The sequence below is a fragment of the Mus caroli genome, unplaced genomic scaffold (genome assembly GCF_978045245.1).
Source record: "Mus caroli unplaced genomic scaffold, Mus_caroli_1 scaffold_15, whole genome shotgun sequence".
In the NCBI taxonomy this organism is placed as follows: Eukaryota; Metazoa; Chordata; class Mammalia; order Rodentia; family Muridae; genus Mus; species Mus caroli.
In genome coordinates this window covers 117,150,234-117,168,807 of record NW_028227270.1, presented here as the reverse complement: position 1 = coordinate 117,168,807, position 18,574 = coordinate 117,150,234, and the positions used below count along the sequence as shown (strand labels likewise).

The 18,574-nt window shown below is 43.2% G+C and overlaps 1 pseudogene across 1 annotated transcript; it reads left to right on the top strand.

The window, feature by feature from the left end:
• Nucleotides 1-4,913: 4,913 nt before the first annotated feature.
• On the top strand, nucleotides 4,914-8,180 carry LOC115030261 (cyclin-dependent kinase 6 pseudogene; annotated as a pseudogene). The gene is made up of 2 exons (XR_015045364.1): nucleotides 4,914-5,171; nucleotides 7,426-8,180. The product of XR_015045364.1 is annotated as a cyclin-dependent kinase 6 pseudogene (transcript).
• The last annotated feature ends 10,394 nt before the right edge of the window (nucleotides 8,181-18,574 follow it).

The following is an 18,574-nucleotide window of genomic DNA, read 5'->3' as shown; positions in this document are numbered from 1 at the left end:
ACATGGCTGCATCCATTGGACACCTACCACGGCCAAGACAAAAGCAGGAGGCAGAGGCTTGTCAAGACAAGGTGGATGCTCTAGGGCTCTATGTGGTAAACCACAGAGCATCAAGTTTTTAGTGTCATAGAAGGCAAATGTCTTCAAGGGAGGTGATCAAAAAGGTATCGTCTAAGTGAGGGAATGTCAAAGATTTTCAGGAGGAGCTCAGCTGTGAAAGGATGGCAGGACTCAGGGAAGAGGGCTAAAAAAAGGAAAGGGACCGCAGGCAGAAAAGATGGGCTTCCAAGGTCCTGAAATCAACGTAATGCTCCTTAGACTTTCTTCGAGCCCTCTGTGGTATTAAATTTATTTTTTTTCTTCTCATATATTTCCCTAAGAAAACAGAAGCCGTCCTGAAGAAGAGAGAATAAAAGATACAAAGCTACTTTTTCAGTAGGCAAAATTATATAAACTCCTTGCCAGGCACTGTAGCTGGGAACTGGGCTACAACCCCATGAAGAAGTTTGAACAAGTTTATATCCTTGGTCATCTGAGAAAGACCTCAGAGCAGGTACATGGCTGATGGATTGAAAACAAGAAGACAGAGGCGCAGACAGCTCCTTCCTCCACACATTCTGAAAGGGGTCTCTGAGCAGCATTTCTAACAGTTTGCAGATATGTCAAATCCCCTGCAGGTAGGTATGCTTCACAATGCCTTGGAAACTTCCTGTGCTCACCTGAGATCTCCAGCCCTCAGTAGGCTGCTTCTGGGTATGCTACTGCAGTTTATCACGTTTTATTTGTGATGGTTGACTCATTTGCCACACTTAGTTTCAAACAAATAATTAAAGGCTGATCCTTTAAAACCAGGTCCTCTCCTCTATCTGTGTTAAAATCTTTGCACCACCAACTGCTTATTGTGTTCTGACTGACTGGCATTCTGACAGTTTTGCAACAAATTCTATTCTATATTATTTCCAGGAAAAACCCAAAATAAGACAACATAAAATAAGTCGCGTGAATATGGATCCGCACTCTATGCAGTCTTATTTAATAAGGCGGATTTAATTGCAGAATAGAAGAGGCACAGAGTTCCATTCACTTTGAAAGAATGGGTTGCCTGGATACACCATACCTAGAGCACCAGGGCTGTATCTCTTGGCCCCACAACCTCAGCATGTGCCTCCTTCCTTTGCCCCTGCTGCTAAGCCATTCACAGACCTTTCTTCCCGGGTGGCTTCTTTGTTTCTCTTCCTATTTCCCAGATCCCACTTCATCACACTGTATCTGCTAGGCTGGACCTTCTCTGCTGCATCTGAAGATGCTACATCAGAGCTACACACCTTTTAGCTCAACCAAAAACATCTAGAGAGACACAATCACTAGGCCACATTTTTTTCAGTCAAATTTCAGATAATTAAGTTGGTGAATACTGTCAGTATAAACAGAAAATGACATGTATGCATTTTCAGTGTGATCGTCATGTCATCTAAGGGTATTTTCATAATTATTTTTCAGATAGCCTAATGTCTAATATGGGTGGTGAAAGGATCTTAGGAACATGTCTGGAGCACATAATAACAATATGCCAACAATATTATAGGGACATACACAGAAAGGAAAGGGGTGATATTGGTGCCTATCAAAAACATTAAAATTAGAAGAGACAATTATACAAATTGAGTATAGTGCTGACACACTGCATAAAGATAATTACAGAGTTGTAGAACCATGAAAACAGAACATTCCCAAAGAGAATAATGTCTGGGGTTTCTTCCTTAAATTCATAAACTACTACCTGTTATGTTTTCCCCTCTTCCTGGAAAATATGAAAACCTTTCCAAGTTAAACTGCTCAAATGCAATGCGTTGGATCAAGTGTTACAGTAAAAAGAGAAAAAAAGATCCAAGTAATTTCTACATCAACTGAATGTATTTAGTTAATAGCTTAGATTTTAAAATTATTTCAAATTCAGAATTTCTCAGTTTAAAAATTTGGTAAAAGAAATGATTCTTCCGAAAATATTTAGTAAACTTTCAATTTTACATTTGAAGGAAGAACGTAAAATACCTTGGAAACGTCCTAAGCAGGAAGAAGAATGCATTGCAACGTGCTGTGTTGTATTATATTGTTTCTAATAAAAAGTAAGTTCTTCCTGGTAATAATTTAACAAAAATAGATAACCTTCACACATGTATACAAATTGGGTTAAAAAGTAAAGTGATCCATTCCAAAGCTGTTAAACTAGAAATGCTGTTATCTAAATAGCAAACAGGTGAATTTTATAGACAGAAATACATTTATATGGAGCTTCAATTAAAATAATTGTGAAATGAATCAAAAGTCCACATTTCCAAGTTTCTGCAAAGAAAGTTTACAATTCTGAAACTTGTCATAAACTAGGGTTTGCTTACAATTACACAGTCTGTTACTTCTATTTTTTAAAAAAATTACTAATTTCTTTAACAAGTTTAAAATTGTACATTAGAACTTCGTAAGTTTTAATTTTAATCAAAGGAAAACAAAAAGTTACACAATTTGACATAAAATTCCTCCCACATGACACATATCCTTTATGTAACACTAAACTCCCAGTTTAGAGATAAATTCATGAATTCTAAGAATTTCACAAAGATGATTTGATTTGCAACTGTGGAATATGACAAGCAGTATAAGTATAAAAACCCTGGGTCTAGCCATGGGTCTTGAATGCTGTGTTTTCATGTGAAGGACATTCAACAAAAGAGTCGGACTTTGGTTCAGTTTGTAAACTTTGCACAAATTTTGTTATGATAGCCTGGTGCCCAAGGAGGAAGTTATCCATAAACAAAAACAACCTTATAGTTTATTATTATTTTTTGTTTTGTTTTGGTTTGGTTTTGGGGGGTTTTTTTCCAGAGCTGAGGACCGAACCCAGGGCCTTGCACTTGCTAGGCAAGCGCTCTACCATTGAGCTAAATCCCGACCCCTAGTTTATTATTTTAATGAAAGCCATTGTAACTCTTCTTTGGGTCTGAATTTTTAACCAGCTGGTACTTAATGTGAACCATAACCAGTGAAAGTACACAGTGCTAAATTAACATAAAACATAAGTTGTAGCAGAAGAAAAAAAGGACACAGAGAGAGGTAAAAATCTGGTACAGTCAGCTTCATTGGTTTGGGGGATTGTTTTGACATTGCCCAAGTGATCTTGTAATCTAAACCATGACATTGCTCATCTGCTTGGTAACAGTTGTTTTCTAACACTATAATTAAAAATACTACACAGTATAGAATAAACACTTATGTTATAAGCTATTTGCCACTTACTATTTTTGAATAAAATATTTACTTAAATGAATGCATGACACCATGTGCTTGCTCCTGCAGCTATTTATTGACTATTATTTTTAGATAAGATAAGCAAATTAATTTCCAGCAAATAAATTGTTTTAAAAAGCATTGCTAAGTGTGAACAGTCATCAAAATGAGGGAGGCTCTCACTTGTATCTTCGGCTATGAGCCTAGGGATTGGTGGTGATGCTTTTAAAAGTATAAAATCTAATAATTTGCTTTGTGTATATGATATATCTGAATCCATAAATAAAATTTGCTCAGAAATTGGGTTTTATTTTAGAAGATGCACTCAAACACAAAATGTGTTTTATAAGTTAAATTTAAAGGCACATCATTACTCCATTTTATTATTTAAAAAAATTACTACAATGCATCTGTAGTTAAAAAAAAAACTGCAGTTTTCTATAGCAACTTTTATTCTTTTAACCTTCATATTGCAACAGAAATAATTTTAAAAAGGAAAAAAACTATGGTGAAATTAGTAACATGGTCTAATATAAAAAAAATTCTTACAAGCAATATTTCCAATTTAAACAGAATTTTGTTGATTTTTCTACCAAGTATAGAAATTGCCCCTCCTGTACATTTTTCTCTCTCTTGCTTTAAGATGTTTAAAAGTTTTGAGATCTACAGATATAGATTTGGGGAAACATCGAATTATTTTCAAAGACTATTTGAAAAGCTATTTTCTTTTACTCCTTGTAGAAAGTCTTGAAGACCTTTCCTCCCCTTCACCAAAATTCTCATTCTCACCTAAAGTAGCTGCATTCATTTTTTCTCAGGTAAAGAGACATTCTTACAAAGGTTCAAATTTCAAAACCCCCAATAAAGCACTTAAATTAAGCACTCTTCTTTATGAGTGCACGTATCTGTTATTTTGCAGTAATTTTTAATACTGAAATGGAATCTTTTTAGCTCTCCAGAAATACCTTGGTGAGCCCTGAACAGTTTCTAGCCACTTAATAATTGTGACCCTGCCAGCCCCTTCAAATAGATCATTAACCACAAGTGTGCTTGGCCATTCCCAAACCATAGCCTCTGTCCAAAAAGGAAAAGATAGGGCTTTGTGAGGAAGAAAGTAAGTGAGAGAAAACAAAACAAATGTAGCTCAAGCTGAAAGTAAAAAGCGCTTGGACAGATTGGTATTTTCTTTTCTGCACGGCATCCTGCCAATCGTCTTCCCCCGACACCCCACTCCTCAATAAGGTCCGGTTTTTGCGTGTAGGAAAATGTTGTTATCTACCACCCCACGGAACGCCCATAAGTACTGTTGCTTTATTTCGTTTTCATCTGACCTCATCAGACTGATACTCCCCTCCCCCGCCCCCCCCCCGCCTCACCCTGTCAACACCCCAACTCTGAGGGACCTTAGGTGTTGAAACCCTGCAGACCCCCGACGCCACATCCCACTGGATCCATTTCACGCCACTTATTTTCAGTCGCGAGATTCCCCCATTAGAGTGGTTGCAGTGAGAACCGGAAATTTTCATTTAACTTTCCCCCGCCCTCCGGGCCCCCAGTTTGGTGCTGGGGAGCACAGCCAGGGCCGGGCCAGGCCTCGCTCGATTGCTCCGGAAGGCTTTAATTTGCACACTAGCCTCCGGGTGGGCCCGGAGGCTCGCAGGTCCACGCCCCGCCGTCCTCCACTCCGGCCCCTAGCCGGGCCAGAGCCCCGAGGCCCCGGAGCCTCCCCGGCTGCCCCGCGGGCTGCGCCCTCCGCCGTCCCTCCGCCCCTGTGCCCACCCCCTGCCCGCAGAGCTCCGCTCGCCTGGGCCGCAGTAGTCAGTTACCTGCTCCGCGGGGGGCAGACAGACGCTCCAGCTCCGCAGGAGGCCGGCGCCCCTGGACCGCAAGTAAGGGGCCACAGACTGACGTGGGTGGGCTGAGGGGCGGGGGTCCCCGGCGAGGATGGGGTGGGTGAGAGTAACGGGCTGTAGGAGGCTGTGTGGCCCCTCGGAATTCGCTTGGGTTAACGTTGAGACTGGGTAGGTTTTGGGGGCCACCTGGGGGGAGCTAGAGGTCTCGAAAGGAACCTCCCACAACGGGGACACCAGGGTCCTATGCCAGCTCAAACATTTCGTGCATAAAATACCCATACGTTCACTTTTCATCGAGCTTCCCCAAACTGACTCTACTTGGACAGTCGCATTTAAATTTGAACCTGCACCTTCTGGGTGGGATTCCGTGCTGGAGAATGTATTTCTGCGCCCGCACGTTTATTTCCCCTGTGCAAGTTCCCTCTGTAGCCTCCCGAGGGGTGTGGGTATGGGCCCCATCTCCCCAACTAAGGAGTAAAACGTTCGCCCAGGCTTCCTGCTGGCGACCCCTCAGGCGCGTTGTGCACCGACTAGTGCACACAGCCCACCAGGATTGATGCCCCGCAAGCGTGCACTCTTGCTTCACGCCCCAAGTTTACTTTCCTTATTTAAAGCTTTGCAGTTCAAATGCACACCCTGGGCAGAAGCAGCCCCGGGCTCGGCGGCTCACTGGTCCTGTGTACGTGGGCGTTATCTGCGCGGGCGAATCTGCGTTTGCACAGCCTCCCCCTCGCTGCGCTGGTGGCGACCCTTGCAGCGTTTGGCAAGGCTTCGGGAGAGGCTCAAGAAGGATTTCATTGAGTGCGAAGACAGAGCAGAGACAGAAAGCAGAAGGAGGAGGCTGCAGCCTTTGTAGTCGCGGAGGAATGCGGAAAGATTGAAGCACTATGTCAAACTTTTTTGAAATGGGGTCAAGTCACATTCAGCCAGCGTGGGAGAGCAACAACAACAACAACAAAAGTGGAGGAGAGGAGGGGGCTAGGCACCGCCGCTCCGGTCCGGGAAATGTAGGCCAGCGGGGGTGGGACGGCTGCCCCCTCCGGGAGCCTGGACTGGACACGGGCAGAGGGGGAGGGCGGGCGCCAAGGCCATTGCTCCCGCTACCTGTGTGGCCCTCGACCCCCGGGCGAGGGCTGGAGGGTCCTTTCCGCAACTTTTTAGGAAAGCTCTCGAAGGAGCCGGGAGTGGCCCTGCCTTAGCCCGGTGGTGCTACGCTCGCACCCAGTGGGGGTCGCGCCATGTGTTCTTTAATTCCAGGCAGAAGAGTGAGCGGGGCGGGGGGGGGGGGTACAGGTAACCGCTTGCCGACCGTTCCGGACACGCGGCTGTGGTGGAACAAGGTCCAGCCCAGACTAAGGCCGCCGTGGGATGGGAAGGCTGGCTCGGTCATCCTTAAACAACAGAACGGGGAGGGGGTGCCCGACCGCGCGTGGGACCTAGCCTCCAGCCTTTGGAGAACAGAGCGACTGTCTTGACTACCGACATTCAGCCGCCCAGGATACCTACCCGGCGGGTGTTCGGAAGCAGGACTCTTCTCCCGTTCCAGGGCCCCTCGCTCTCCCACCTCTAGCAGCCCCAGCCCTCCCCTACCAGATGGTCTGTCCTCGCTGAGTTTCCACCAGGGAGGTCCTCCGAGTCGCAGGCAGAATTTCGTCTCCCCCTAAGCTTGCCATACCCCAAAGACCATTTGTGAGAGCGAGTCCCTTTCAAATGTCTCCCTGTAGAAAAACTGAAAGTAGAAAGAAAGGAAGCAATCTCCGAGCAGGTGTCTGACCACCCCTACTCGCATACTCGCAGCATCGGGTTACAAGGTCCTAGGAGCCCCAACCCCGTTCTGCGGCCCCACGTGGGTGAACCCCCGGTGCTTTCACGCCAGCTTCCGAACTCCCCTGGGTCGCCCCGTACCCCGCACGACCAGGCCCCTGGAGTCAGGGAGAGCAGAGGAGAACAACGATATAGGTATAAATATTGAGGCGTGACATTGGCGCGCCCGGCGCCTCCCCTCCCCCGCGCTCCCGGCACACTCTGGGCTGCTCGGCACGCCCCCTCTCGTCCCGCTGGGTCCCGCGCGGAGCTCATCCCCGAGGGGCCCCAGCAACCTCTCCCTCTCGAAGACTGAAAGAGCCCTGCTGGGGAAGAAAAGTAACTTGGTTTTTCTCCGAGAAACCCGGCCGGATTAGGCAGCCAGGGCGAGTAGAGGGGAGGAGGAGAGGAGCTAGTGGAACCCGGTGGAAGTCTCCCGGGCAGTCTGATCACACTTTCTCCTTGTCCTCCGGTCTCCTCCTCCTAGGTGCAGAGATTTGGGCAGACTATGTAATCTCTGCTGACGGGGAAGAGCGGAGTTTCGCGGTGGCTGCGTCCGGCTTGCGCCTGCGGGCGAGGAGGTCGGTCCCTCTAGCCCGGGCGTCCCCGAGTCGTGTAAGGCAGCGAGTGCGCACCCCGGTTCCACTGTGCCACGTCGGCAGCCTGCAGCCAGCATGGAGAAGGACAGCCTGAGTTGTGCTGATCAGCAGTATGAGTGCGTGGCGGAGATCGGCGAAGGCGCCTACGGGAAGGTGTTCAAGGCCCGCGACCTGAAGAACGGCGGCCGCTTCGTAGCTCTGAAGCGCGAGCGAGTTCAGACCAGTGAGGAGGGCAAGCGGCTCTCCACCATCCGCGAGGTGGCGGTGCTGAGGCACCTGGAGACCTTCGAGCAACCCAACGTGAGCCCGGAGCCCTGGCTATGGGGTCCGGGAATGTGCTGGGCAAGGGGCGGCTGGTGGCCCAACTGAAGTTAAGAGTTGAGTTTCCCCAGATAAAACCGGTGACCCTGCTAGACAGGGCAGAAAAAGAGACCTGCGGTGGCTTCCCAGCAGCCAAGCTATTCTGAAGAGCTTTCGCTCTGCGTGCCCCAAGGGGTCCAGGGGCGTTGGGAGTCTTTTAGAGACAAAACCAGACAACCCCAGAAACGTCCCTCCAGCCCTTACTTAACTTTTCCCGACCTGGGGGGGATTTTTGAGAGACGGAGTGAGATAGTTATCCAGCTTGCAGATAATTAGAAGGAAACTTTAAGGGTGGAGCTTAATGTAAATAAAGTTTAAGAAAATTCAGAAATGTGCAAGAATGTGTTTGCCAATCACACCCACAGTGGTGACTTTTTTTTTATAGTTGTAAAATGACTTCTGATAGTCTTAGAAGTTCAGAAGTTTAGACTCTGACACCTAGTGTTGAACATTGTTTGAAAAATGTCTTTCAAGGTTGAGTACTGGGAACACTGAACCAGGAAGATTCAGAGTTCAAGACCCTCCTGAGCTACAAAAGACCCTGTCTGAGAAAAGAAAGGGAGGGGCAGTGGGTGGTAGGGTGGAGGGCGATTGCTTCTCAAAAGGTTTTCTGAATGTATCATTTAGTATCTGTGGACTGGTATAATCTGACTTAGAATGCCTCTTTCAGAGGTTAGATGTGAGTCTGCGCTTTAGATTCCAAAGCCTCTGTTTTCCCTGGAAGATTTGTGCAGGTGGGTGGGGGAGGCATTCCTAACCAACTCTCCTGTGACTGAAGATAATGGTGTTTTCTTGAAGATGCTGTGATTTCCCCATTGTGCCTTTTATCATTCTCTTTTTTAAACAGATGCATAGCTAGAAGTTAAAAGGGAATACACAGACTTTTCTACAAATTAGGTGATGAGTTAACATTCTCAGCTCTTCTTTTTAGAGGGATGATCTTGGCATCTTCATCCTGTCTTCTCATTCCTATAGGGATTCCTTACAACAAATATTCGCCTACTGTATGCCCTGGGGGTGAAATTATGTAAATAAGCACAGCTAAATATTTTTGTAGAAAGTCAAACAATGTAACATTAGTCATCAAAAAAGAGAGACCCATGACTGACCTCTAGTCCCTCTAGGACTCTACAGAATCTTCCTGGGGGGTGGTTGTTAAAGGACTTTTAACTCCTCTACTAGGCTGGGTGTTAGTTTTGTTTTTTGCTTTTTTCTGTTTGTTTGTTGTTTGTCTTTTGGGATTTTGTTTTTGTTTTTGCCAGCACTTTGCAGCAATATAGTCAGACTTTTGGAGTTTTTTGTTTTGGCTTGGTTTTTTTTTTGTGTGTGTGTGTGGTTTTTTTTTTTTTTTTTTTTTTTTTTTTTTTTTTTGAGTTTTTGGAGACACAGTTTCTCTGTATAGTCCTGGCTGTCCTGGAACTCACTTTGTAGATCAGGCTGGCCTAGAACTCAGAAATCCGCCTGCCTCTGCCTACTGAGCCTGGGATTGAAGGTGTGTGCCACCACGCCCGGCTCCAATATAGTCAGACTTATAAGTACATTTTTACTTTTTTTTATTACATTTTAATTTTAATTACTACATAAATAAGTAAAAAGCCAATCATTGTACCTATGCTTTAGTCAGGTGACAGAGGTATATGGTGTGCAACAGCAAAAGATAATGAGACGAGGGAAAATGAGTCTTCTAGAAAGTCAGGTTTTACTAAAAGTGGATTACCATCTGTGTGTCTGTGTGTCTGTGTGTCTGTCTGTGCCTTGCACTTCAGAGAGGTCTGTGATCCTGAAAGGTGCCTGCTGGCTCAGAGTCACTCACTACCCTAGAGGATCACTACAGCTGTAGCAAAGGATGAATTTCAACATTAGAATTTAATATCAAATTTCATTTGTCTGTTACCTGTGAGGTGTCCAGATAAAAGGTAATAATCATGTATGTAAATACAAAGTAGCATTCTTCCAAACAAACACCCTGTATAACCTATTCATTCAGTGCAGTTCAATACAAATCCCTGTAACAGAAGAATTTTGGCTAGTTAGCTCACCCTGTTCTCCTGATTTATCCTCTCGTGCAGGTGTGTCTCTAGATGGTTTTTAGATGGTCCCACAGTGGGATTTTGAATTGTGAATTCAGGAGCATCTGCTTATATGCAAAAAGAAGATACGCTTTCTAAATTTATTTTACCTCTTTTGACACCTGCCTACTTAGAGTTGTGAGGATAAAGCAAGAGCATAGGTGAAAATCCTCTAAATTTAAAGCCACTCAGGCACTGGATATGTCAGAGATTATCAGATCCTTGGCCTAGCACAGGTCCCCGGGAAGGCATAATTCTGTCTGACATTTTTACAGAACAAGTCAGATTCCTGTTTAGACACAGCAAGACTTGTGCAAGTCCAGCTTGCTGAGTTTTATTGGGGTTTTTTTTTTTTATATGAATATGGGAGAGGGCTTATGTACAGAGGCAGAAGTCCTGTGTCATCGAAGCCCACCCCAGCATAGGTGACAGCTCACAAGGCTGAGACCCTAGAGCATATCATAGAATGAGTCACACTTGCAGTCAGCTCACCAGATTGGAGATTGAACCTTCCAGGAACCTCCGTTGGTTTCAGTCTCTTCCAGGCAGCTAGAGTGGTTTCTGCATTTCATCTGCTCTGAGTCATTTGCAGATGTGACTCTGCTCTTCTGAGAGGGACACTCATCTCTTATTTGCTTATATGGCAAGGAGGAGCCTAGTGAATCTGCTTAGTTTCAGGGACTTCCTGAAACCCTATTCTGAATTGTTTACTTTCCTACTTAAGGAGCTTCCTGTCAGATGGGATGTTTTAATCTTGGAGGAGACTATTACACAACAGGGACCAAGAAGCTACTTGGGCACCCATACCCTGAATTTGTCAGCAAAGAAAATTGATTGACTATGCCATGAGATTAGTGAAATGACCCCGTGTTTAACTAATAGCATCATCCTCACAAGCCGCCACCGGTCACTTTTGGTTTTCTTCCTAGTTTTCTCCACTACCCATCCGCCACTCCTGCCCCCATCGACATATGTGGCTAAACTAGAAATTCTTACTGTAGAGGTTTGTGTTTTTAGGGACAGTCTTAGTAAATCAAAGATAAGCGACAGTTCTTTTCCTTCCAAGGGAGAATGTCAAAACTGAGCCCCTGAACCTGTAATTTGTTGTCTTTCCTGGGATAAGTTTTATATTCATAAGCCTGGATTTTTAAAGATTGCTTAAAAGGGCAGATGATTTTTTAAGTGCCTTCGAACCATAAGTAATTGATCATAATTACTGTCTTAGTTAGGGTTTTACTGCTTTGAACAGACACCATGACCAAGGTAAGTCTTATAAAAAACAACATTTAATTGGGGCTGGCTTACAGGTTCAGAGGTTCAGTCCATTATCATCAAGGTGGGAGCATGGCAGTATCCAGGCAGGCATGGCGCAGGAGGAGCTGAGAGTTCTATGTCTTCATCCAAAGGCTGCTAGTGGAAGACTGACTTCCAGGCAACTAGGGTGAGGATCTTATGCCCACACCCACAGTGACACACCCATTCCAACCAGGTCACACCTATTCCAACAAGGCCACACCTCCAGATGGTACCACTCCCTGGTCCAAGGATATACAAACCATCACAATTACAGTCCCTACCCTCGTGTAGTTAAGCCTCTAAGCTTGAAGGAGCACAATAAACATATTAGTTTTTTCAAAGTTGTAGGACTTAATTTTGATGGATTTATCAGAAAGGCAGACTTGGTTTTGTTTGTGTGAAACACCGCCCTGCCCCCCCCCCTCCCAGCCAAGCTTGCAAAGCACCACTGACTTCACATTCTTTCTTACCTGGTACATCCCAGGCTTGATGAGCCAATAGTGTCCTGCACACAGATTTGCTCTAGTTTTATGGTTCGTAATCTTGAATTCTGGAGCCTTTGTCAGAATAAGACTGTACGGCCAGAGTGTTCCCATTCCACAGGTGAGTTCTGTTTGTCATCCTGAACCAAGACACAGAGATGAAGTAAAACTTGTTTTATCAGCAGTTTGTGCGCCAAGTATATATTGAGGGGCTACTATGTGCTAGACAGCTTCTAGAAAAAAGAAACAGGTCAGGGAAGTGAACGAGTCAGAGGGAATTCCTAAGCTTCTGAACTGTTTCTTGTTTGTTTTGGTTTTTGGTTCGTTTTTATCTGAGACAAGGTTACTCTGCATAGCTCTAGCTGTCCTGAAACTCTGTCTGTAGGCAAAGCTCTAACTCAGAGATCTGCCTGCCTCTGCTGCCAAGTGCCAAGATTAAAGGTGTGCACTACTACTGGCTAGCTTGCTGCCTTCCTTCTTTCCTTCCTTCTTTCCATTCTTTTTAAAAATTCACCTCTTTTAAAATGTATATGTCTAAGCAAGGCATGGTGATGCATGCTCATAATACCAGATCTCGGGAGGAAGTAGAGGCAGGAGGCCTGGGTCATTCCAGCTGCTTGGCAAGTTCGAATCCAGCATGAGCTTCAGGAGACCAACTCCTCTTTATTTCAGTTATTGCTTCCCTCAGTTAACCTGCCCAGCTTTACAAAGCCGCGCTCATGCTTGTGTCAGTTTAATTACGGGAATTTGCCGATTGGGTAGATGAGACACGCAGAACACTAGTCAGAGTTACTCAATATATACAGGTTAAAGTTTCCCTTGCGGACACACAAGTGGACCTCTATAAAAAGGCCTTGACGTGTCACTAACATGTGCAAACACTTGAGTTCTATTTATTTCAGCGAGTGTTGAGGAAAGACCTCTTTTCTAAAAACTAGTTGTAGGAAAGACACCTGGTTCATTGGTTGACTACTCAGACAATTCTGCTGTCAGTGAAGGAACATCAGGATCAACAGAAAACTAATATGTGGTCTTGTTCAGTGCACTGAGACATAGGTAAGTGTTACCTATGTCGCCCCAGAATGTAAGTTTGTTAGAGGAGCAATAAAAAGGCTTCAAATTCAAGGATTAGCTCTGATGCCATGGTGAATGTCTGTCAGAAGATAAGGTTGTAACCCATAAATGTTTTGAGCACATTAAGTTATTATTAGAGTATTTAGTCACTGTTTTCAAGGCAAAGAAAAATAAGATTTGTAGTGTTGCGATTATTTAAGGAAATGTTTCTCGTTTTCTCTTTTTATTTTTATTTATTTTATTTTTTTATTTTTTTTGGATTTTTCGAGACAGGGTTTCTCTGTGTAACCCTGGCTATCCTAGAACTCATTCTGTAAACCAGGCTGGCCTCGAACTCAGAAATCCGCCTGCCTCTGCCTCCCAAGAGCTGGGATTAAAGGCGTGCGCCACCACTGCCCGGCTCGTTTTCTCTTTTTAAAGTTCAATGTGTAAGTAATATAAAAGAAGAGAAGTGTGACTTTAAGAACATCATATTTATATTTTATTGTAAATTGTAAAGCCAGGATTTCAGAGGTCTTGATTCATGAGAGCCCTCATTAATAAACATGTTATTTTGTGGGTAAATAATCTATTGGGGGGTGCTTGCTTCAGTGAAAATAGGGTCAGGTCAGCATTTAAACTTCAGTGTTTAAAGTGTGCGTGTTCTTTCCTTCTCTGAGTTCTTGAAAGTTGCAGTCCTCAGAGCTGTTGAGCAAACAGACATTTTTACACAGTGGCATTCTGCTCTCTCTCTCTCTTCCTGTAGTTGCAATTAGTAACGAAGAAATTTTAGCTCTATGGTTGTATTCCTTCGTGTGTAAGTATATCATCATGGAAGTCATGGAACCTCACTGTGGAGTCAAGGAACAGTGAGGTCTGTAAGAAGGAAACATACACATCTGAATAAATCTTGTGGTTTTCTTCTTGTTTAAGACTCAGACCAACAAGTATCCGTGGAGATAGATCCTTGTTTTAAAAAATAATGCTTCTAGTTTATTTCAGACCTATTGTTTAGATCTCTGACAGTCTTGAGCAGTTGTCAGTTGCCAGTTTTTATGTCTACCAGGAGTGTGGTTAGGAAGTCTCATTTGCAGTACACCAATCTCCAAAGATTTCCTTTTGAAAACATTTTTCTCCCCTCCTTAATTTTTACATTCCTGTCTTACTAGTGTTTAGTGGATAATTTTGGTGTTTCTGTGTTTTGAGGACAAAAATCTATCATTATACCAGAATGTTTGTTCTCAATTTACATATCAAATATGCCTTATTTTTTATTCTCATTTAGATTTCAGTTAATAACAGTTGCAGTTTTAACATACTTCACTGGAGATTTATTTATAAATAGCCTATTGCACGTTTGAACAAATAAACCAATAGGCAGTGTTTTCCTATTGTAATCTGGAGTTCCAGACGCTCGTTAGCTTTCAAACCTGGGTCCTCTGGAAGAGTAGCCAGTGCTCGGGGTGCTTGACCTAACCTACTATATTTCATTTATTCAGAGACATACTCAGCAATCAACAGTAATAAAAAGCACAATCCTGTTTTTGCAAATATTTTGGGTTAACATTGATATCGAAAGACCTGAGTGTATTAACTCTGTTACAGGCATCTATGAAGTCTACTGAGACCTTCAGATGCATAACATTTTAAGTGTTTCTTAACTACCCTTATTTCTCCTCACTATTGATAAATGACTTTGGTGCTATTGTTATGTGCAGCTTGTGCTCTTGTTATTTGTGGACAATCAGACCTTTCCAGTTCCTGGAGATGCCCTTCTCACATCTGTTTCCTTGACTTAACTTGGAGTTATCCTCAGAATGTGGGCTTGGGGCCTCTCCCTGCAGGCATCCTGCAGTGCTCCCTGTGTTTCAGGGCCAGGGTTTCACAGCGCTTTGTTGGTGCACTCTTTAATAACCCCTCTTCCTGGATACATGCCTGCCTTGACAACTTCGGACCTCTGGCATGGCAGTTAGAATGTATTTATTCTCTTACATTAACTGCTACATAAAACACACGAATCTTCCTCAAGTAATCCTAGCTATGGACTTCCTGAGGCAGAAAGTGTCTTGGTGATTGTGTATATCCTGTGGCAAGAAAATGAATCTATCAGTGTTAAATAAAAGAGTTGAGTTGATATTTTCTCTGCCATAGATAATGATGTCTGAGAAGAACATAGGGTTTCTAGCACTGAGCAAGTGTTTACTGAGTATCCCTGTTGAAATGGGATCCACACATGCTGAAATGTCTCCCAAAATTGCTTTCAAAAATGTAGGATGGTCAGGCAGGTGATGGTGAATAACATTTTGAACGGTCGTTGTGAGCAGTGGCTTTTGATTGGATGTGCTTAGACTTTTTCCTGATAGTAAGAAGTGTGGCCCTCACAGACTGGAAGTGGGAGACTTCCATTCTTTTCCCAACCCCCTCAACTTAACTAGCTGTGTAATCTTGAATAAATTAATAATGTTTATTGGGTGACATTCCTCAATAATAAAGAAGGAAGCTATTCCTACACTTTTGATGTTAGTGGGTTGACATGATTAGAAGAAACTATTAAAAGGTCAAACCATACAAAAATGGGAATTATTAGCAAAACCAACTCTTGCCCTCAAGCACAAAATAATTTCATGAAGGAAACTGCAGTGTACACAGATGAACTGCTAGTATGTATTTTCATGGCTCTCCCACCCCATGTGACAGCATGAATGGATTCAGTGTTATGGTAAAATATAATTTTTAATCTGCATTGGGAATTGATGTTGCATTTACTTTCTGCTGCATCTGGGTGATCCAGTCTGTTGGTGGAATTTTTTCCCATGTGAGGGTCTGTAGACCCTCCTGAGATCTCACAAACAGGACTTTGATTTCCTTTGTGTTCTGTGTTTTAGAAGAATAGAGAGATCACCTCCACTCTTTGCTTGCTAGCTGACGTTTAGTTCGTTTTCACACGTATTCATTTCTATTTCCCTCGGTGTATGTGATGGACACTCACACGTGCACATGGAGAGGATACACATGGTTCTCTCCTTCTACCTTGTGGATTCCAGGAACTGAACACAGACCATCGGGGCTGGCAGCAACTACCATCACAGCCCTCCTCTCCCTCTTTCAAATGGTAAAATCCCAGACGGGTTTACTCATTTCGTGTCACACACTTGAGCCTCTCTGCTTGTTTTCTGAGTCTGTGGAATAGCTGCTTCATGACACTCAGTTGTTTTGCACTGTGCTTAAGTCAGTGGGAGGAGCAAGGAACTCAGGCGCTCTACAGGGGTTTCCAGGGAGCCTTTTCTTCTTTCTCCCTTGCTTTATTGCTACGTGATCTCACAACCTTCTTGGTGGATGTTCCTCATGGTTAGTATCAAACACTTACTTTTCCCAGCATGCTCTTGGTTTTAAAAGGCATGCAAGTATTGAACAGGAGTGTCGCCACTTATTTACAGCAGAACAAGAACAAAAGTCTATTTCAAGGGTAGGTCTTTAAACTTTGGGTACCGAGTTTAAGAAATGGATTTTTATTTACTTATTGTAATTTTTAGACGTGTTTTATATCTGTAGATTTTTTTTTACCCGAGTGTCATTTACATGTATGTCAGTGCACAGTGTGCATCCTGCTGCTGCCTCTGGAAGCCATGAGTGTATTAGATCCCCTGGAACCAGAATTCACAGATGGGTGTGGGCCGCAGTGTGGGTGCTGGGAATTGTACCCAAGTCATCTGCAGGAAGGGTAAATGCTCTTTGCTGCTGAGTCATCTTGCTGGCCTCAAGCAACATATTATTCTTTAATAAATTAGTGGAAACTATGAGACTTAGCAATCTCAACTTGGAAGTTTTCAATGTTTTCTTCTTCTTTTTTAAAATTCATCCTATAAAATTGTTTTTGAAAAATACTTAGAAAAGGTAAAATTGGATTCTTTTCTTGTTGAGCTTTTAAGAACCAAGACATACATAGTTGAAAGGTTGGGTGAAGGGTCTCGTAGAGCTAATTGTGAATGGAGAATATGTGACTTATCTGAGCTTTGAAATAACATTTTTTTACACACTAGTCCACAAAAATTATAACATCCTGCTAGTCATTCTAAATTATTTTAACTTTGGGAACTTAACTTAATGAACTTTTGGGTTTTTTAACTACCACTGGTGCCGGCTGGGATCAGAGATATACCAACTGGTTTTGCAGAAGTCTTTTTTCTTTTTATTTTATTTATTTTTTTTTAAGAGTTTTGCTCTTCACTTCTCTCTACTCTGACTGCCCTGGACTAATGAAGGTGGTCTCATCAAGATCTGTATGCAATTGAATCCATTGTTACAAATCCCAGGTTTAGAATCCATCAGGGCAGAGTGGCACATACTGATATAATCCTAACAGAGATAGATGCAAGAGACTGGAAGTTCAAAGCAAGTCTCTGCTACATAGCAAGTTCAAGACCACCTGGGCTGCAGGAGACCCTGTGGAAAGAAGGCTGGCTGGCTGGCTGGCTGGTTTCTGTCTTTTGAGATGAATCAAGAGAAGCACATTTATGGAAAACATGGTACATTTTTTACTTGGGTTGATAAAATAAAGAGCTGAATCCATCATTAGACAAGTGGAGACTGGTCTAGGATGGAACTATGTGTCCGAAAAGACTGTACACACACTGAATGGAGAGAAGATAGAGAACTCTGGTACATGTTAAGTTGAGGAAGAAGGAAAGAATCTGGGCTAGCAACTAGATCTCAAGTTCCCAGATGTGGCATGGGATCCTAAAGAAGTAGAAAATTCTGCCGTGATGATGGAGCTCTGAAGTCAGTGCATATTTGAGGAATAAAGTCAAGAGTGTCTTTCCCAGAGTTCTGTAGGTACAAATCACATGGATTGTTTTTCTTGAGGACCTTATTTTAACTGTTGTTAAATGATTACATTGTTAACATTGCCCACTCTGTTATTGCTTACAAGAATGAATGTGTACTGTAGGCTTACCATTAGCATAAGATTTCCAAGAGGGCAAGAATCGTCTCCTGTCTGTCACTGCATTACCTCCTGTATGCAGAACAGCATCCTGCAAGTATTTTGTTATTTGGTTGTGAAGTTAATGAGTGGGTAGATAAACTGAAAAAGTCTTACCCTTTTAAAATAGGATCATTAATAATAAAATGAAAATTAACACCTAATTTCCGAGGACATTTTGTTTTCCTATCAAGTGCTTTACATTTCTTTAGGATGTGTCAGTCTAATGATTATGATAGTATGCGGTTGAGTCCGTGGCAGTAGATTGATGGTAGGAAGCAGGAGCTGTTTAGTAATGTTGTAATGGCTGGCAAGCAGATGAGGCCTTGAGACACTTCCCTTGTGAATTCTGCTACCATAACTTTGTATCAATAACAGTAGATGATAATGATCTTTACTGTGAGTGATCTTTCCCCCCTCAGATTTGATTTAGATATTTTGGTGGAAACATGACAGTTTCATATGTCAGGACTAAGAATTTTTATAAAGTGATTGGTGTAGGTTTCCTACGGTTAATGTAACCTCTTAAACCCTTGCATAAATGGCTGTGTCTGTCCTCTTACATATTGAGGCTCAAGTGCTCAAGTCCTAGGAGTACTTTTCCTGCTAGGATTACATTCACCTTCTTCTCTGATTTGCTAGTGGGCCACTCTGTCAGTTGGTTATGATCAGCTGTAGATATATTTTTTAGGAAGGAAGGAAGGAAAACAGTAGAAAAACAAAAACAAAACAAACAAAAACCAAAACCTGCTATCCCCAATCATTTGCCAAGTATGTTTCTCACGTTCAAATATCA